Consider the following 20111-nt stretch of genomic DNA (forward strand, 5'->3'; position numbering starts at 1 on the left):
AGCATCCAGATGTTTTTTGTTGTATTTGTCCAGGCATCTACGTGCTGAGATAAATGACCCCTGACGCCCTCCAGAGATGGACAGCCGGGCAGCACTTCAGGAGTGCTGACAGGGTTTATCGGAGAAAGGTTCCCTGAAGCTCTGACTTTCTGGATCTCCCTGCCTCTGGGGCGGCACCTATCATTGAAACCTCCCCCTCTGCCTCTGGAGGAAGCATTTCCATGCAGGTCCTGGAAAGGTCATTGAAACTTCCTGAACCCAAGTTTTCTTCCCATCTCTCTGGTTTCTAGAAAAGTTCTTCTGAGGAGTAGAAAACATGATCCCCATGGCAGACGAGGTCTTTGCTTCTTGCTCGCTGTGGGTAAAACTGCATCTTTCACTGATGGTCCAAACAACAAGAAGAAACCATCAAAAAGGGTATTAATGAAAGATGCCTTGAAGGGTTCCTCTAAGTTGCAAAGCTGCATCCAGGCATGTCTACTGATGGTTATGCCTGCACCATCCGCTTGTCAGGTGCCTTCTGCGGTATGTGAAATCAACCTCATTGAGAAATTGGCAAAGGAAGATTGAGTTGCCAGCTGGGGAGAAACCTTCTTTAAGTCCTCTTCCAACATGGTCGCCACAAGAATTGGTTAGCTATTTAATCAGGGGTCTCTGCAATCGAGTGAAGTGTGCCAAATAGTTTAATGACTTCAGCACAAATGTTGCTGAGGTGTAAATGGGCTTTCCATGTCTGTCCATTGCCCTGGACTCCTTTGTTTGGTGAATGTACAGAGGAGCTCTGTTTGGCTAGCTTCTTTTTTGTGGTGACTGACAAAACGACAGCATGTACCAGGACACCTTTCTCCAGTGCAGACAGTCAGAGACTGGACTGAGGAACCTGTCGGGGTGTTTTGGTATAGGCTCAACTGTGTCCAGCTCCTTCCAAGCCCAGATGTATGAGCTTGTCCACTGGGGCGGTCACCCACAATGTAGATGGGCCTGCCCTGAAAACCACAAAGAACAAAGACTCCTTAGAAAATGGAGGTTGGGAGGGTCCCTCATCAAAATCAATGCTCTCAGTGAGGGACTCCATAGGGGAGTCAAAGTGGGCAATGAGGATTACAGTCACTCTGCAATGTGCCTTCTGAAGAAACTTTTACTAGCAAAGGAGTCAAGGGATAGGTGTACAGGAGACCCGGTGCCAAGCATACAGAAGAGCATCCCTGGGTGACTATCTCTGAGGAGGGACTAAGGCATAAGAGCTGCTGCACTTGGTGCTGGAAGGGGAAGCAAACAGACTAACACAGGGTGACCCAGCACAGAAAAACCTGAGCTGAAACTCTTGGATTCAGGGACCACTCCTATGGAAACTGAATGTTCCTGCTCAAACTGTCTGCCAATAGGTTGTATCCCTCTGGGATGTGCATTGGTGCCATAAACTTTTGAGAACAAGCTGTCCATTTGCCAGACTACCATGGCTTCTCAATAAAGAAGATACGTCTGGGATCTCCCCTGTTTGTTCAGATATTATACCACAGACATGTTGTTGATCTGGACTGAAATCACACCCTTGGGAAGAATGTCCTCAAAGGTCTGCAATGCAAGGAGGACTGTCCTAATCTTCATGACACCCTTCAAAATGCCCCCCACCCCACAGAGAGGCATCAACTGTGACTGTGCTGAGGTGGGGGAATCAGTTGTGGACACTTACCATAAATGTAGATGTTAGAGTGTATTCACTGTTGCAGTCATCACATCTGGTTTATCTGCCTGCAGGTAGCCCTCAGCTGGCCTGAATACCAGAGACTTTGGATTTCTGCGTCGGATGATGTCGCTTCTTCCATGATGTCAGGTCGTCAGGGGTATAAAACATGTAGCCAACGCCATTACATCAGTTTTTCTTGCCCCAGATGTCAGGTGTCCCCATAATAGGAAGCAATTATATGGTATGGAACACCCCCAGCAAAAAGCAAATACACATGACAGAATATATGCCAAACAAGGAGGAAAGGTAAAAGTCAAGAGAAGTCAGGGGGCTGAAGGGAGGGTAACTAGGAATGCAACAGTGAATACACTCGAACATCTACATTTATGGCATGTGTACACAACTGTATTATGTTCTTCATGTTTCACTGTTGCAGTCATCACATTTGGGTTGATTCCCAAAGCTAAGGAAGGGTGGAGGTAGTTAAAGAGCATTAGGGCTAGCAATAAGGCCCTGTAAAACTGCTGTGGCAAATCCAGCTCTGGATTTAGAAAAGATAAGCAAGTGGTAATGCTTGGTGAAAGTATGTACAGAGCTCCAGGTTGCAGCTTCCAGGATGTTCCTGGTAGGGACTCCTCTGAGAACTGCAGTAGAGGTAGATGCAGCCCTGGTGGAATGTGTTCTTATCCCCTGTGGGGTAGGTTTTCCATGGTGTTCGTAGCAGAAATGTATGCAATGTGCTATCCATTTGGAAATGGTTTGCTTTGAAATGGCCTTCCCCTCTGCCCCTGCAGTAAAGCTAACTAGCAGCTGGTCAGATTTTCTGAGAGGCTTAGTCCTGTCCAAATAGAATCTAAGCTGTGTATGTCCAGAGAATGCAATATCCTTTCCCCTTTATTTTGAGGATTAGGGAAAAAAGTAGGCAAATGAATGGACTGGTTTAGAGCCACACTAGACACCACCTTGGGCATAAAGGCTGGATTAGTCCTGAGGGAAACCCTATCCACATGGAAGATAATGAAGGGTTCCACTGCCACGAGGGCCTGCAGTTCAGACACACTTCTTGCTGAAGTGATGGCTAGATATAAAGCTGTTTTCCAAGAAAGGAATTTCAACTCTGCTGTAGCAGCTGGTTCAAATGGGAGGAAGAGTGAGTTTTTCCAATACAAAGTTAAGATCCCAGGCTGGAGTGGGAGCCCTTCTGGGGGGGGGGGGTCTTAAACCTTTGGCCCCTCTAAGGAATTGTTTCAGCAGGGTATGAGATGAGGGGTTGGTCACTATTATAATGTGCTGATATGGAAGAGGCATGAATCTTAATTGACGAGAAAGATAGGCCCTTGTGGAGCATTTCTGTTAAATAATCTAGAATATGAGGTAAGCTGGGCACCGTTGTGCCCCTGAGCCTGGCTCCAGGAACAATATCTTTTCCACTTTTCTACATAGGATTTTCTAGTACTAGGCCTCCTTGCCTCAAGAATGACATCCAGCACCCAGGTGCTGGGAGGTGAGGTCAGGGAATTAGACAAGCTGCAAGGTTCAGGGTTTGAAGCTGAGGGTGCAGAATCTGGCCCGCCTGCTGGGACAGCAGAGAAAGGGTCTGAGGCAAGTGCCAAGGTTGCAGCCCTGTCAGACTGCGCAAAAGGGGTACCAGTGCTGGCATGGCCAGTCTGGTGCAATCAGTATTGTCCTTGGCTTGTCCTGTTTGATCTTTAGTAGATCCTTTGAGAGGAGAGGCAGAGGGGGAAAGTCATAAACTGAGAGGCTTTCCCAGGTAAAGGACAGGGCATCCACTTTCCAAGGTTGACTTTGTGGAGTTCTGGTGCAGAATTTGTTCAACTGGTAGTTCTGAGGGGAGGCAAACAGGTCTACCTCTGGTGTCCCCCATTTATTCCTCAAGAGCTTGAATATTTTGGGTTCCAGTTTCCATTTGTGTGGGTCCATGAGATTTCTGCTTAAGTCGTCTGCCAGTGAATTTAGTTTGCCTGGCAGGAATTGAGCTTGTAGGTTCACTTGGTAGCTCAAGGCTGTGTTCCACAGAGCCATGGCTAGTCTGCAGAGTGGGTAGGAATGGGTTCCCCCTGCTTGTTTATGTACCACATAACTGTGGTGTTGTCTGTCTTTACCAATAGTTGTCCTGGAAGAAGAAGGTCTCTGAAGGCTGTCAGAGCATTCTGTACAGCAAACATTTCTTTTTGATTGATATGCAGGTGCATCTGTTTTGGGTTCCATTTGCCCTGAATGCACTGCCCTGCTATGTGAGCCCCCCATGCATAGTCTGATGCATCTGTTGTCATGTTATGGGTGGCGGGGGGGGTGAAAGGGAGTCCCTTGTTGTGGTAGCAGACCTCTGCCCACCAAAGGAACTCTGCCCTTAGACAAGGGATAATAGGAATCATTGTTTCCGGGTCCTGAGAATGTTGACATCATAGAATTTTTAGATACCATTGAAGTTTCCTCATATGCAGTTCTGCATATGAAATTAACAGAATGCAAGAGGCCATGAACCCCAGGGCTTGCAGGATTTTCCTTGCAGAAAGCTGGGTTTTTGTGGCCAGTAGTTTGAAGTAGGTTGTCAAATGAACTTGTTTCTCTGAAGTGAGGAATGCCATCTGGGAAGTTGTGTTCAAGCTTGCTCCCAGGAATACAATCTGCTGGCAGGGTAATAGGTGTGATTTCTTCTCGTTGATGGTGTACCCTAGTGAAGTTAGAAGTCTCTTTACAAATGCCAGGTGCTGTAATAGCAAGTCCTGACTCTCTGCCTGAATCAGGCAATTGTCCAAATATGGGTAAATCTGAATATTTCTCTGCCTGCAAAATGCAATGGCAGAAGCTAGGCACTTTGTAAATACCCAGGGCGCAGTAGATAAGCCAAAGGGCAGTGCCGAGAACTGTTAGTGCCTGGAGCCTGCCCTGAAGTGTAGGATTTTCTTCAGGATTCCCTTACTGGGATGTGCAGGTAAGTTTCTTTTACGTCAAGAGTTGCCAGCCAGGCATCCTTGGCTAGCATAGGAAAAAGCTGCTGAAGAGTTAGCATTCTGAATTTTGGAACCACCAGAAAAGTGTTGAGAATAGAAAGGTCCAGGACAGGACGGCAGGAGTTTCCTTTTCTGGGATCCATGAACATTCTTGAATAAAAACCTTGTCCCCTTTGTTTTGAAGAGCCCTGATACTGAAGAGAGAGAGAGCACTTGTTTTTGGGCCTCCGCCCACTGGTTTGGGGGAAGGTCTGGTCATCCACTTGGGGTTGAGAGTGAGTGGAAGTGGAATCTGTATCCTAGGGAAACTATGTTTAAAACCCATTTGTCTTGGGTAATGAGTTCCCAGTTTTTTTTTTTTTGCATGCAGGGTGAGCTTTCCACCTAAGGGTGCAAGCAGTTGAGCAAGGCTTGGTAGAGTTAAGGATAAGTCATTGTGCCATTTTTCCATAGGGGGGTGGCTTACTACTCCCCGCTTTGGAAGTGGGGCCCCCCCACTGCTTAGATCTGTGCATAGCCTGAGACTGAAGTAATGGTGGTCTACTGCTCCTGGGTTTGGACTGAAAAGGCCTGGAAGGGACTGGAAAGGACCAGTTCTTTGAAGGCCAATGCCTACTGAATCTAGGTGGCTGTACTAGTAAGAAATCTTTAACAGTTTGCATACATTTAGCTTTTTCCTCCATCCTTTTGAGGACTTCTTCTTTGTTGCCAAAAAGGTGCTCTTGGTGTAAGGGTGCATCCAGTAATATAGCTTTAACATGACATGGCAAGTTTTGTTCCTTAAGCCAAGAATGCCTTCTAAGTACAGACCCAGTGACAGAAGCCCTGCAAGATGCTTCTAAAGCATCAAAACCACATTGCAAAGTATGTTTACCTACTTGGTCAACAGAATGCATTAACTCTTGTAAATCTTTGTGTTCAGCACAGTCAGGAATCAACTTCGTTTTCTGTTTAATTAATCCCATAATATGCTGCTGATACTTTAACATATGAAACTGGCAATTTAAAGCCCTAATGGCCAAAGTGGCAGAAGTATATACCTTCTTGCCCCATAAAGCTCTAGCATCCCTATCAGAAGGGGTAGGATTTTTGGCAGTAGTAGCCTCAATGCCTTTTGGTCCTTCAGAAATGGTCTCTGGATCCGCAGTAGGATTCTTGCAAAGGAATTTGAGAGAGTCAGGTACTCTGTAACACCTGTCAGGTTTCCTGGGAGCTGGAGGCAAAGTGTCTGGGGTAAGGCTGGATTCCAAGAAAACATCATCTACAATCTCCAGAACAGGAGGGATAGCTAGAGGCCTGTGTTGAGGCAGGTTTAAAAATTCCCTAAGTCTCTTTTTGGATTGAGAATAGCCCTGGCTTTCCCAGCGGAAATGCTCCCTAAGGGTATGCAAGGTTTCACCAAAAGAAAAATCTTCTGGATGGGAAGCAGAGGGAATGGAATCCTCTGCATCAGAATCCTCATAAGTAGATAAGGGTAAATCCTGGTAATCAGAAGGAACAGAGATATCAGATTCCTGATCAGAAGAATCAGAAAGGTCTCTTAGAGGGGGAAGGCTGGCTTCCCCCAATTAAGGTAATAAGGTCTTCAGCCATTCTAATCATTTGTTTTTGAGGCTTATGGGCCTGAGAATGCGCTTTGGTCGTCGGTTTTCTAGGCTTAGTGCGACCTTTAGGCCTGAGGAATTCGTTATTCTTAGCTTGAAACGAAGTCGTCAGTTTGATATGAAAATCAGTAGGCCTGAATACACCCTCAGAAGCCGGTGCCTGCACAGCAGCTCCGGACCCATCCAAGGTAGAGACATCCGCAGGTTCCATAGTCGAAGAAGCATCTCACGGCATACCAGACTCCGAATGGGTCTCAGTAGAGGCCTGCGAATCTGTAGTAGCAGGTATCAGGGACTGCGAAAGCACCTCACTGAGTACTGGTGATGAGCTCATCAGAAGCGTTGTTGTCAGTTTTGGACCTATGCTGTCTGTCTCTGTCTTTATCCTTATGTTTTTTTGGAAGATCGGTAGTCGGATGGCTTATCGAAGCCATTTCGGAGTATGGAGATCGAGAACGAAAGTATTTAGCTACAAAAATAGCCTGACAACGAATCAGGCATTGAACAAGGCACAAAACCGACAGCGAGGGACGTCGTGGTCTGGGCCTAAACAGGTGACGCAGTAAGAATGAAAATCTCTATGAGGTATTTTCTTTCCATAGGCAAGATAATTGTTAATTTTTTCTGACATCGGTTAGAGCAAGAAAAAAGGATCCCCAACGGGATACTTATCTTTCCGAAGAGTTCAGGTCTGAAACTTGAAAACAAATACTTCAGGAGTCGGCCGACCGGCACTTGCGAACTGCTTCTGCTTCGGGCACCGCATGGCAAGAAAGACTGGTGTAATGGCGTCAGCTGCATGTTTTATACCCCTGACGACCTGACATCATGGAAGAAGCGACAGCATCCGATGCAGAAATCCGAAGACTCTGGTATTCAGGCCGGCTGAGGGCTACCTGCAGGCAGAAAACCCAAATGTGATGACTGCAACAGTGAAACACGAAGAACATCGAATGGTATCCCAGTGGACACCAAGGAAGACTTCAACCATCACCTGATCATATTCTCATAGGCCTCTGTCAATGCAACGGGGAACTCCATCAGCAGTGTCAGACAAGACCATTGCAACATCAATGTTCACTGCAGAACTCTTGTGTAGTACCTCACTAGGGGAAAGTACAGTTGTGTACACTTACCCTAAATGTAGATGTTTGAGTCTATTCACTGTTGCAGTCATCACTTGTGGGTTATCCCTGCTGGGTAGCCCTCGGTTGCCCCGAATACCAGAGTCAAGCTTTTCTCTGCACTGGCTGCTGTCGCCTGTGGACTGACGTCAGGTCGTCAGTGGTATAAAGAAGAGCAGCCGGCGCCATTACATCAGTTTTTCTTGCCCTAACCTGTAGAAGCCCCTTGAAGGAAATGTTTTAAAGAGCCCCTAGTGGCCCAAGGCCACAAAAATGACAGTTAATCTCCAAAAAGGATAAGATTAAGGTGGAAGGGAAAAAAGGACTGCAACAGTGAATACACTCAAACATCTACATTTATGGTAAGTGCATGCAACTGTACTATGTTCTTTGTGTTTCATTGCTGTAGTCATCACTTGTGGGAGGACTCCCAAAGCTGAGGAAGGGGAGGATGGAAGTATGAAATTCCTAGGATTGAGCTAGCATGCCTTGCAGGACTGCAGCGGCAAAGCCTGCCTAAGCCTTGGAGAACAGAGGCAGGTGGTACTGTTTGGTGAAGGTGTGGACCGAGGTCCAAGTGGCATCTTCCAGGATGCCCCTGGTGGGTACTCCTCTAAAGAAGGCAGTGGAAGTAGAGGCTGCCCTAGTGGAATGTGCTCTGATAGATTTAGCAGGAGCTTTTCCATGAAAAGTGTAGCAGAATTGTATGCAGTGAGATATCCATTTTGAAATAGTCTGTTTGGAGTTAGACTTCCCCTCTTTCCCTCAGGCAAAGCCAACCAACAGTTGATCCTTCTTCCTAATGGACTTTGTTCTGTCCAGGTAGTATCTTAATTGTCTGCGCACATCCAGTGTGTGCAGAATTTTCTCCCCTTTATTCTGAGGGTTTGGAAAAAAGGTTGGGAGATGTATAGCCTGGTTTAGGGTCACATCTGATACTACCTTTGGCATGAATGAGAGATTAGTCCTGAGAGACACCCTGTCTGCATGGAAAATAATGAAGGGTTCAGTGGCCATGAGTGCTTGAAGTTCTGACACCCTCCTAGCTGAAGTAATAGCCAAGAGGAAGGCAGTCTTCCAGGAAAGGTGTTTTAGATCTGCTGATGCAGCTGGTTCGAAGGGAGGCAATGTCAGTTTTTCTAAGACATAATTTCAAGTCCCAGGCTGGAGTGGGTGCCCTTCTAGGGGGCCTAATGTTAGATACACCTCTGAGGAATTGCTTAATCAAAGGGTGAGAGAAGACAGGCTGTTCAGCATGAAAGTATGCTGAAATGGCTGAGGTGTGGATTTTAATGGAGGGCAAGGAGAGGCCCTTGTTAAGTAGCTCCGCTAGGTAGTCCAGAATAAGTGGGAGGGACGGCTGGGAGCTGCTGGAACCTTTTGATAGGCACCAGGAGTTGAATCTTTTCCATTTCTCTGAGTAAGATTTCTTGGTGATGGGACTTTTGGCTTCCTTAATAATATCTAGGACCTGCTTGCTCAACTGTGGGTTATCCCCGGTCCCTGGAGGATAAGCTATGCAGAAAGTTTGAGAGTGTGCAGGTTTGGATGCAGAAACTCCCTTCTGGCTTGTGTCAGGAGGTCTGCAGTTAAAGGCAGGGGCCTGTAAGGCTCCTTGATCAGGCTGAGCAGCAAGGGGTACCAACGTTGCCTGGTCCAATCTGGTGCTATAAGGATGGCTTTTGGTCCTTCCTGCCTTATTTTGATCTGTACCCTTGGGAGTAAGGGCAGGGGTGGGGGGGCGCATAAATGAAGAGATCGGTCCATTGGAATGAGAGAGGATCCACTTTCCAAGCTAGGGGATGGAACTCCCCATGCATCATTTGTGCAGCTGATTGCTGTATTGCGAGGCAAAGAGGTCCACCTTTGGTGTCCCCTAGGCCTGGGTGATTTGAAAGAATGTCCTCTTTTGGAGTTTCCACTCATAGGGGTCTAAGTAGTTTCTGCTTAGATGGTCTGCTAGGGTGTTGTTTACTCCTGGGATGTACTGGGCTATCAGGTGTAGGCCCACAGAGGAGGCTGTCTGCCAGAGGCTCATGGCTAGTCGGCAGACAGGGTAGGAGTGCCCCCGCTGCTTGTTGATGTACCACATGACTGTGGTATTGTCTGTTTTTATGAGGAGGACTCTTGGGTTTTAGGTGGTCTTGGAAGGATGTGATAGCCTTGTGAACTGCCATCATTTCCTTTAGGTTGATGTGCCAGTGAAGGTGCCTGAGGTCCCAAGAGCCTTGGGTGCACCGGGTGTCTAAATAAGCGCCCTAAGCTAGGTCTGGGGCATCTCTGGTGATAGTCTGGCCTTGAGGAATGTAGGTGAAGGGAAGGCCCTTGTTCTGAGTGCAGGCCTCTGCCCACCAAAGAAACTCGTTCCTTACGCATGGAATGAGGGGGAGAGTCGTCTCCATAGATTGAGAGTGTTGGTACCAAAGGTTCTTTAGGTACCACTGAAGTTTCCTCATGTGTAGCCTGGCCAGGGGAATCATCAGAATGCAGGATGACATGTGACCCAGTGCTCGCAGAATTTTCCTTGCTGTGAGTTTTTTTCTGAGAGCTAACTGGGAGAAGTAATTTGGCAGAAAGCATTGTTTTTCTGGCGAGAGGAAGGCTGTTTGAGAGACTGTGTCCAGGAGTGCGCCCAAGAAGGTGATCTGCCTGGAACGGTATAGGTTTGATTTTTTTCCTGTTGATAGCAAACTCTAGAGAGGTTAGGTTTGTCTGTACAAAGAGAAGGTCTTGCAGTAACTTCTCTTTGTTGTCTTCCTGGATTAGGCAGTTGTCCAGATAAGAGTAAATCTGGATGTTTTGCTATCTGCAGAAGGCAACCACTGGGGCCGGGCATTTTGTGAAGACCCTGGGAGCCGTAGAGAAGCCAAAGGGTAGTGCAGTGTTGTGAACCTGCTCTGAAGTGTAGGTATTTTCTGCAAGACTCCCTTATGGGTATATGAAGGTATTTTTGCCCAGCATTGGTAAAAGTTTTTGAAGAGGTAGCATTTTGAATTTTGGGACCTCTAGGAAGGTGTTTAGAGTAGACAGGTCAAGGATGGGTCGCCAAGTGCCTTCTTTTCTTGGCACTAGGAACAGTCTGGAGTAAAAACCTTTGCCTGGTTGCTCCTGTGGCACAGGATCCAATGCCCCTTGAGCATGGAGTATGTGCACTTGTTTTAATGCTTCTGCCCACTGATTTGGAGGTAGATTTTGGTAACCTGTTAAGGTTGGGACTTGTTGGAAGGTAAATTTGTAGCCCTGAAAAATGATGTTTAATACCCATTGGTCCTTTGTTACAGACAGCCAATTTTGTTTGTAAAGGGAAAGCCTTCCTCCTAACCTCTGATGAGAGGGGGAGTGGGAGTCACTGCATGTTCTTAGAGTAGTGAGTGTACTTAGACCTCCCTGATGTGGGAGTGGTGGAGGGCCACTGTTTAGTTTTTCTCTGGCCTTGGTTTTGTGGTTTAAGTGGTCTGTCCCTGCGAGGCCTCCCTTGAACCTGTCTATTGGGGACTGGGAAAGACCAGTGCTTACAGGGAAAGTTTCTGCTGAATCTGGGAGGGGAGGTTGAACTTGGAGGAAGTCCTTTACCGTTTGCATAGATTTAGCTTTATCCCCCATCTTTCTGATGACCTCCTCTGCTTTTGATCCAAACAAGTGGTCTTTATCTAGGGGGGGCAACAAGTAGTTTTGATTTTATATGATCAGGCAGTGGCTGCTCTATTAGCCGTGCATGCCTCCTAATGACTGAAACTGCCACAGCAGCCCTACTTGAGACTTCTAGGGCATCAAATCCACAGTGCAGGGAGTGTTTATCTACTTGAGAAGTACAGTGCAGAAGATCTGCTAACTCTTTGAAAGTATTACTGTCAGGTAAAGATGAAATTTTTTATTTCAAAAGTTCCAAGGTGTGCTGTTGATATTTTAGCACATGTAACTGGCAGTTAAGAGCTCTAATAGCTAAGGTTGTGGAGGTGTACACTTTCTTACCCCATCTGTCCAGAGCTCTGGAGTCCTTGTCAGAGGGAACTGGGTTTTTAGATGAGCTAGCCTTGACCCATTTGGGGCCCTGTGTGATGACCTCTGGGTCTGCTGCAGGGTTTTTAAACAAGTACTTATGTGAATCAGGCACCCTGCAGTACCTGTTAGGTTTTCTAGGAGCAGGGGGTGGGGCGTCAGGGGTGAGTCTAGATTAATTGAAAACATCATCCACCACGTCCAGAATAGGAGGGATGCCCAAGGATGTGTGCTGAGGAAGATCTAGAAACTCTCTTAGTCTTTTCTTAGACTGAGGATAATCTTGGGCTTCCCGGTGGAAATGCTCTCAGAGTGTGCAGGGTTTTCCCAAATTAAAGATCCTCGGGGGGGGGGGGGGCAGAAGGAATAGATTCCTCTGCATCAGAATCCTTAAAGGAGGTAAGAGGTTGTTGTTCCTCATCTGAATCAAGGTAGTCTGAAATTTCAAAATCCGGATCTGTGTGAACTTCAGGGGAAATATCCCTCTTTCTTTTAGGAGTGGTATGGCTACCCCTGATGAAAGTGATGAGGTCTTCTGCCATTTTCAGTAACTGTGTCTGAGGCAGTGGAGAAGGAGTAAGATGGCGACTAGAGACTGTTTTCTTTGGGGTGGTCTTGCTTTTAGACCTTGGTAAATCCATTTGTCGTTGGGATGCAGTAGTCGGGGGCGAAAACATCAGTTTTTGCCTTGAATCGGTTGTGCGAAGAACCTCCTTCGAAGCCAGTGCCTGTGTAGTGGCTTTGGACCCAACTGAGAGATCGGATGATGAAGTATTCCCCAGCAGCATACTGGACTCCAAAAGAGTCTCGGTAGAGGTCTGAGAAGGAAACGAGTTGGGCATCAGGGGCTGTGAATGCGCCTCACTGAATTCCTGAGAACTGACGACTTGCTTCTGGGACGGGTCGTCTGAAGGCTTAAGTTTGTGTGGTCTGTCCCTTTCTTTATCTTTTCGTTTTTTGGGAATATCCACAGACTGCTGTCTGATGGATGCCATTTTGTAATGCGAGGAATTACTTCGGAAATGCCTGGCTACAAATTCAGGTCTATGGCAAATAGTCCTTGAATTGAAAAGTGCGCAGAACCGACAACGGGGGATGTCATGGTCTGGGCCTAGACAAGTAATGCACAAGGTATGGAAGTCTCGGTGTGGTATTTGTTTTCCACAGCGGAGACAATTATTGACTTTTTCGGACATCGGTTAGTGCAAGAAAAAGGTCCCCAACAGGGTACCCTAGCTTTAGTCGTTTTCAGATTCAACTTCCACTCTGGCAACAACCAATTGGCAGACAAGCACACTGCTTTTGCTTCGTGTTCCACGACAAGAAAGACTGATGTAATGATGCCGGCTGCTCTCCTTTATACCACTGACGACCTGACGTCAGTCCACAGGTGACAGCAGCCGGCGCAGAGGAAAAGCATGACTGGTATTCAGGCTGACAGAGGACTACCCAGCAGGGATAAACCACAAGTGATGACTGCAACAGTGAAACATGAAGAACATCCAAGCAAACAGCATCTGCTATGTGTCTTAAAAGCTTGAGAACACCATATGCTGGAGGTTTTTGGCAAGAAAGCAATGAAACAACTAGAACCCACAAGGCCGACACTCTGGAGACTAGAAGCCTTGCAAACTGAGAAACTATGTACAAGTCGCAACCTATACTCTACTGACTACACAGGAAGAAGGCTAGATTTTTGGTAGTTGACTGTGATTCCCCAAGGACCTGCACAGCTGGAGTAAAGTATCCCTGGTTCTGACTAATGATGCCCTTGTGGAGGCTGTAAGGAACAAATCACCCAGGTAAGGAAAGACCTAAAATCACTGTAGCCAGGCTCCCATGACTACCACACAACTGGTGAACACCTGGGGCAGTGGTGAGACTAAAGGTCAATGGTAATGATTGCCTCCTAGCTGGATGAGCAGAAACCTCTTGGAACATTTTACAATCTTTGCATGATGGTAGGCATCCCTGAGGTTGATCGAGTACATAATTGTTGGCATACTGTTTAAGGTGTTTACATCAGAGACACAGGGTACAGGGTTTGATTCTCATCTTTGGGAAACTGGCTAGGATTAAAATGGCCCAAAAGTGCAGCTAGCCGAGTACTAACCTATGGACCCTATGAACATACAGTCAAACCTTCCTCTATGAGCAACCAGTCATCCTTCCTCAAGGCAAGTAGAATGGACTGCACTATGACCATCCAAATTTGGTCTGTTTTACAAAACAATTCAATCTGCTCAAATCCAAAACTAGCCTGAGGTCCTTGTTCTTTTTTGGAACCAAAAGAACCTTGAATAGATCCTAGATCCATGTTGGTCTGGTGGGACCTCTTGGATGACTACTTTCTAACAACTTTTGACTTACGAAGGCAGCATCCTGCCTACGATGGAAGTGGCACATCTGGGAGATGCTTGGGATTTAAATGTAGAGTATCCAAATATCAAACTGTAAAGCCTCTGGGTATGCCACTTCACATGCATTTGTCTGAGTTGATGACCTCCCAAACTTTCAGATGTACAGCCAAATGATTTCCAACTGCCTTCAGAGCCAGACAGTTGGGTAACCCTTCAGGATTTCTTAATGGGCTTCCCAGAGAAAGCTCCACAAAAGCCATGCTTCTGTGAACCACCCCTGCCATGGAAGCAGTGTCTGTTGTGGTTATCCCCTGCCACAGGAGGAACCTCCGAAAGCAGGTCCTAGAAAGACTACTGTGCTTTTCTAAAAAAAGAAGAGACATTTCCCCACTTCTGGTTCCGAAAGAAGGTCTGTTGAGGAATAGCAAAAGGCACTCCCACAGCAGACAGCATCTTCCTATCCTGCTCACTTCTGGTCAAAGTGTCCTTAACACTGGGCCAAAAAAGAGAAGAGCCATTAAAGGAGGCCTTAATAAAGGATGTCTTGAAGAGTCCGAAAAATTACACAGCTCATCCAAGCATGGCAATGCCAGTACCAGCAGCTTGATTTGTGCAATCAGCTGCATTAAACAGAAGATGCATGGACACTAACAACAGACTGCAAAGTGGACATCTGAATCTTTAAAGTCATCTGAGACTCTGCAGTCTACTGAGCCTTATTTATACTTGACACTTCTGACAAAATGTCATGATGAAGTCTGGGCAAATGAGTGAGAGAGTTCAGTTCCTTCAGTGTGAAGGTGGCTGAGATGCAAGATCGCTTTCCCCTATTGGTCCAACACCAGAGCTTCCATATTTGAGAGCTGAACAGAGGAACTCTCTTCTGAGGCATTCTTTTTATTGGCTGCTGCCACCTCAATTACATCCACAGTCAGACCATTATGCCAGTGTTACAGGTCCTTGAGAGGGGTGAGAATCTTATCTGGCTTCTTATGGATCAGTTCTATCATATCAGGCTCCTTCAATGCTCTCTGGGACACAAGGTCAATAACAGCATCTAAAAAGGGAATCACCCAGGATGTGGAATGGGCCCACCCAGAAAGCCTCCAGAAATACTGATACCTCTGAAGATGGAGCTTCCACAGTTGAGCCCCCAACTCCAAAAGATCGCAAAAGGAGGCACCCTCATGGGGGGGTTTTGAGGACATCTTTTCTTCCTTGAGGTCAGTATCCTCGGTGAATGACTCTTCAGGAGAGTCTAGGTACTTCCTCTTGGACTGTACCTAGGTAGAAACATCCCGCCTGGAGAGACCTGGGGAAAATGGTAGATGGTGAGGGGCCTAAAGGAAGGGCACACAATGGAGAGCAGGAGAGCACCCAGGATGAGTTGTTCTGGAACAGGCTGAAGCATGTCCACAGGTCTGGATGTAGAAGAGTAGTGTGACATTGGCTGTATTTGATCACTCCTCCTCCGGGCAGAAAAATATCCTCTCCCTGACATCAAAGGCAGAAACCAAACCAGGCCACCAGGAGACAGCAGACTTATGATCTGAAGACCTCAAGGACGAACCAGACTCAGCAGCCAGTCCAGTCCACGCAGAAGCTAAGACCGGAACTGAGTTAAATAGACAAGACACTCCCAAGTGGAAAGGATGACCCCAAAACAAGGAGAGAAAATGACTCGGACACCCCAGCCTTGATATTTTGGCCCCGGAGCCCATTCAGCTCTGACATGGTTGGAATTGAGAAATCCCAAGGCAGGGGTTGGTGCTGAAATCAGCCAAGCCATTGGATATGGCCCCTAATACAAAAAGGGTAGAGAACTTGGGGGAAAGAAGTTAAACCCTAGACTAAGGATACACCTTGGCAGAGAAATCAACCACGTTGCAATCTAGGAATGGTGGCAAATGAGATCTGAGGTAGTCCCAAGGAGCAAGGGATTACGGGGTTAGAGGAGAAACAGCTCAACAGGCTGAAGTCTATGGCATGTGTCTGATCAAGGATCTGAGTCAGATCAGATAACCCACAGGTTGACTCGAAATGGAAAAGACATCATTAGATCCAGTGTTGTCTGATCTTCACTATTATATGCACCAAACCTTGAAATCTGAATCTTCATGGTCTCATCTTAAACCTCTGAGACTAGTTCTTCTATTTGATTCAGGATATGTCCCTAATATTTTGCCATGCAGGTTTGGTAACTGACAGTCTTAAAGGTGAGGGAAGTCAAAGTATACATCTCTCTCCAAACCCTACTCTCCCTGTCACTTGGATGGATACTGGGGTTGGGGGCTAACTTCATGCCCCTACCAGTACCAAGGGAACCACCACCTGGGACAGCCTTTTTCCAGTAAAGGTACTGAGAAGTCTGCTGGACTCTGCAGGACTTGATATTTTTCCTTTTTTTTTTTTTTTTTTTGAGGGAACATAGGTTGCCAGTCTAGTTCCAAGGATATTGCCGGGAAACGCTCTTTGAAGGCTGGGGTACAGCAATGGGTGGTTTGAGGTGCATGCATCTCTCATTTACGTCAGATATATAGAATAGTTGTGTAAAATCTTACCATAACCACAGATGTCCTTCTCTTCCATGTTGCAGTATTCTTGGTGTGGGATTTCCCGCCTCAGGTGACCTGAATGTCAGCGCCTATACAAAAGCTTCAGCTTGGCTGTTGTAGTTGCGTGGAACGTCATGCGTAGCACCATAAACCAGGGACCTTAAATGTGATGTCTGCACGCACAGACCTCAGAACTTGAAAGTCCAGCAGAACAGGTCCCAGTAGAGTAGCAAGTGATGTTAGCAATAGGATTGTAGAGCCATTTGGTGGTTCAATTGGTCATAGGGTAGGGTATGGCCACCAGGAGACCCAAGACAGGTCAGTAATGAGCGAGAGAGAAAGATAAGCGGGTTAGGTGGGTGGGAAGTAATACTGCAACATGGAAGAGAAGGACATCTATGGTTACGGTACGATTTTACACAACTATTCTATGTCTTTCTATTCCTATGTTGCAGTTTTCTTGGTGTGAAAGACTGCCACAGCTTAGAAGGAAGAAAGGGAGGAGGGTAGAAGAAGCTGATTCCACAAAGCCCTGCAGAATTGCTCTGGCACAACCTGCACATGCTCTAGAGATACTGTTTAACTTGTAGTGTTTGGTGAAAGTGTGAATGGTGGACTATGTGGCTGCTTCCAGGATGGATGCAATGTCCAGGCCTTTTAGGAAGGCTCTGGAGGCTGCTACTGCCCTGGCAGAGTGAGTTTTACACCCTGTGGGAGTTTTTTGCCATGGAGAGAGTAACATCGGCAAATAGTTTTTCTAATCCAACATGTGATGGTTTGCTTGGAGACTGCCTTGCCAAGGGCCCTGGGGTGGAAGGAAATAAAAAGCTGATTGGATTTCCTTATGGATTTGGTTTTGTCTAGGTAAAACCTTAGCTGTCCGTGTACATCCAGTGAGTGGAGTATCCTCTCACTTTCATTGGTGGGAGAGGAGAAGAAGGTGGGTAGATGAATAGATTGGTTTAGGGACAGATCGTTGACCACTTTGGGTTTTAGGGAAGGGTTTGTTTGTAGCGTTGCCCTGTCCTTGTGGAAGGTAGTGTATGGAGGGCAGGACATTAGGGCCTGTAATTCTGACACCCTTCTGTCTGAAGTTATAGCCACCAGCAGAACTATCTTCAATGTGCACATTTGCAGAGTGGCCGTACTGGCAGGTTCAAAAGGTGACTGTGTTAGTTTTTCAAGGATGAAATTCAGGTCCCAGGGTGGTGGGATAGGTTTTCTTGGTGGCCTGATATGCAAGACCCCCTTTAAGAATAGCTTAACATCGAGCCTGGCTAGGAGGGGAGGGTCTAGAGACAGGCAGGCAGGCTGAAATTGCTGAAAGGTAGACTTTCACTGAACAGTATGAAAGTCCCTCCTTAAATACTTGACACACACAGGCATGAACTAGGGGTGGATCTGCAATGCATGGATCCTTGCCTTTGCTCAGACACCATCTGGAAAATCTCTCCCATTTAGCTAAGTAAGATTTCTTTGTAGTAGGTTTCCTGGCCTCCCTCAGGACTGAAAGCACATCCTCTGAGTACTGATGTCTGAAGGGAATTAGAAGTTTATCACCTACAGTGTCAGTGCCAACACCTGCAAGTGCGGGTGAATAAGTGTTCCTTTCTGTTGTGTCAGAAGGTCCACCTTGTGTGGTAACTTGTGGTGATTCCCCTTGGTTAGATTGAGTAGTAGGGAGAATCAGTGCTGCCTTGGCCAGTAGGGGGTCACCAGCAAGATTTTTGGTTTGCCTCTCCTGATTTTCAGAATTAATGGGAAGGGTGGAAAGGCATAAAGAAACCTCCCCTTCCAAGAAATGCTGAATGCGTTTACTCTCCAAGCTAGTGGGAAGTGAGTTTTGGAGCATAAAGTCTGCAGTTGTCTCATCCGGGGGAAGGCAAACAAATCTACTTTAGGTGTGCCCCACCGGTGGACAATATCTAGAAATACATTCCTGTCCAGAATCCATTCGTGATTTGGAGAGGATGTCCTGCTGAGAAGGTCTGCTTGTTTGTTGTCCTGCAAGGGGATAGAGGATACCTGCAGGGACAAGTTGTGTCGTGAGGCTAGGTCCCAGATTAGTAAGGTTAGTCTGCAGAGGTGGTATGCTTTTGTCCCTCCCTATGGTGTTGTCTGTTATTATTTGGAGAACACCTGGTTGTAAGATGGGAAGGAAGGCTTTCATTATGTCTGTCCTGATCCTGCAACCCAGAAATGTTTTGCCTTGTTCTGCGGTCAATGAAGATTTTGGGAAATTGAGGGTGGACCCCAGTCTTTGAAGTAGGCAAATGGTGAACTGTAGATGGATTAGCAGGGTTTCCTTGCAATCTGTTACAATCAGGATGTCGTCCAGGTAGGGGTAAATCTGAATCCCTTGTATTCTGCAATAAGCTACGGCAGGTGCCAGGCATTCTTTGAACACTCTGGGAGCAGTGGACAAACCAAACGGCAATGCAGTAAATTGGAAGTGAGAGGAGAGTCCAGAAAAGTGTAAGAATTTCCTGTGGGAAGGTTGAATGGGTATGTGCATATGGGCTTCTTTCAGGTCGAGTGTGGCCATGAAAGCCTGGGCTGGTACAAGAGGGAGTAAAGTTTGCAGGGACAACATTCTGAAGGTGGGAACCTTTAAGAACAGGTTTAAAAAGGAAAGGTCTACAATGGGTCTCCATGGTCCATCTTTTTTGGGGACCAGAAACATTCTTGAATAGAAGCCTTTTCCTTCCTGCCCTGGAGGGACAGGTTCTATTACACCCAGGTTCAGAAGGCCTTGCAGAATCTGTGGGAAGAGGTGTCTCTGATTTCATGGGGGGAAGGGAACGCCCCTTAAGGGGGGGGGGGTGGCTTTCTTTCCAAGATTGAATTATAGCCAGAACCCACTTATATGTTGTGATGGGTTTCCCAAAAGGGGAGGCAGTGGGAGAGGCGGGCAGAAAGGGGGAGGTGGGCAAGGCAGTTACGCATTTTTGGGTCCTCCACTGTCTTGAAAGGGCTGTCTAGTGGGGGGCTGTGAGACAGCTGGCCTAGAAGGGGTTTGTCTTCTTGCCCCTCTTCTGTGTCTGGAAGACATAGGTCCAGCTGAGGTTGGGTTTCTTCTGACAAAGCTGGCTTTGGCAGGGTAATTCCTGTAATATTTGGGAGAAGGAGACACCAAAAGATGCTGTTGTCTTGCAGTTCCTTACTCTTTTCTTGTAGATTTTTGAAAAGGTCTGCGGACTGTTTACCAAATCAAAAGTTAGGGTCCAGAGGGGCATCTAAGATTTTAGACTTGAAGTCCTCTGGTAAGTGTTGCAGACGTAGCTAAGAGTATCTTCAATGTACAGTGGCAGAGGCTGCAGATTGTGCAGAGGCCTCTGCAGCATCATAGCTACATCTAATGGAGTGTCTGGCTACTTGGGCAGCCAGAGATAGTTTGGAAGATATGTCAGATTTAGTGGGACAGTCTGGAGTAGCAGCCAGCAGAGTAGAGGCTTGACAGACAAGGTCCAGAGTATATTTGGTCATATGGGTTTGATAGCTGATGGCTCTAAAGGCCAATGTGGAAGAGGTGTAAACCTTCTTTCCAATTCTATTCATGGTTTTGCTGCACTTGTCTGTAGGTAAGAGAGAGGCAGATGGGATGAGTCCGGATTGTTTATCAGGTGATACAGCAATCGCTGCAGGGTCTGCCAGGGGTGGTTTGACTAGACATTTCTGGCCATCAGGCACTTTGTAGAAGCAATCTGGCCTCTTAGGGACAGGTGGCTGAGAGTCTGGTGTCTTAGATGTTGAGAAAAAGGCATCTAAATAAGCAGGGATGACAAGAGGAATGGCAGAAGGGAAGGG

The 20111-nt window shown here is 46.8% G+C and overlaps 1 protein-coding gene across 1 annotated transcript in view; it reads right to left on the reverse strand.

Annotated features, from left to right (window-relative positions):
• AKAP10 (A-kinase anchoring protein 10) overlaps window positions 1-20111 on the reverse strand; it is a gene marked incomplete in the record, with an annotated part of 1224755 nt that overhangs the window by 650767 nt on the left and 553877 nt on the right.

Source organism: Protopterus annectens, chromosome 13.part0 (assembly GCF_019279795.1).
Source record: "Protopterus annectens isolate FY-2018-M chromosome 13.part0, PAN1.0, whole genome shotgun sequence".
Lineage (NCBI taxonomy): Eukaryota > Metazoa > Chordata > Ceratodontiformes > Protopteridae > Protopterus > Protopterus annectens.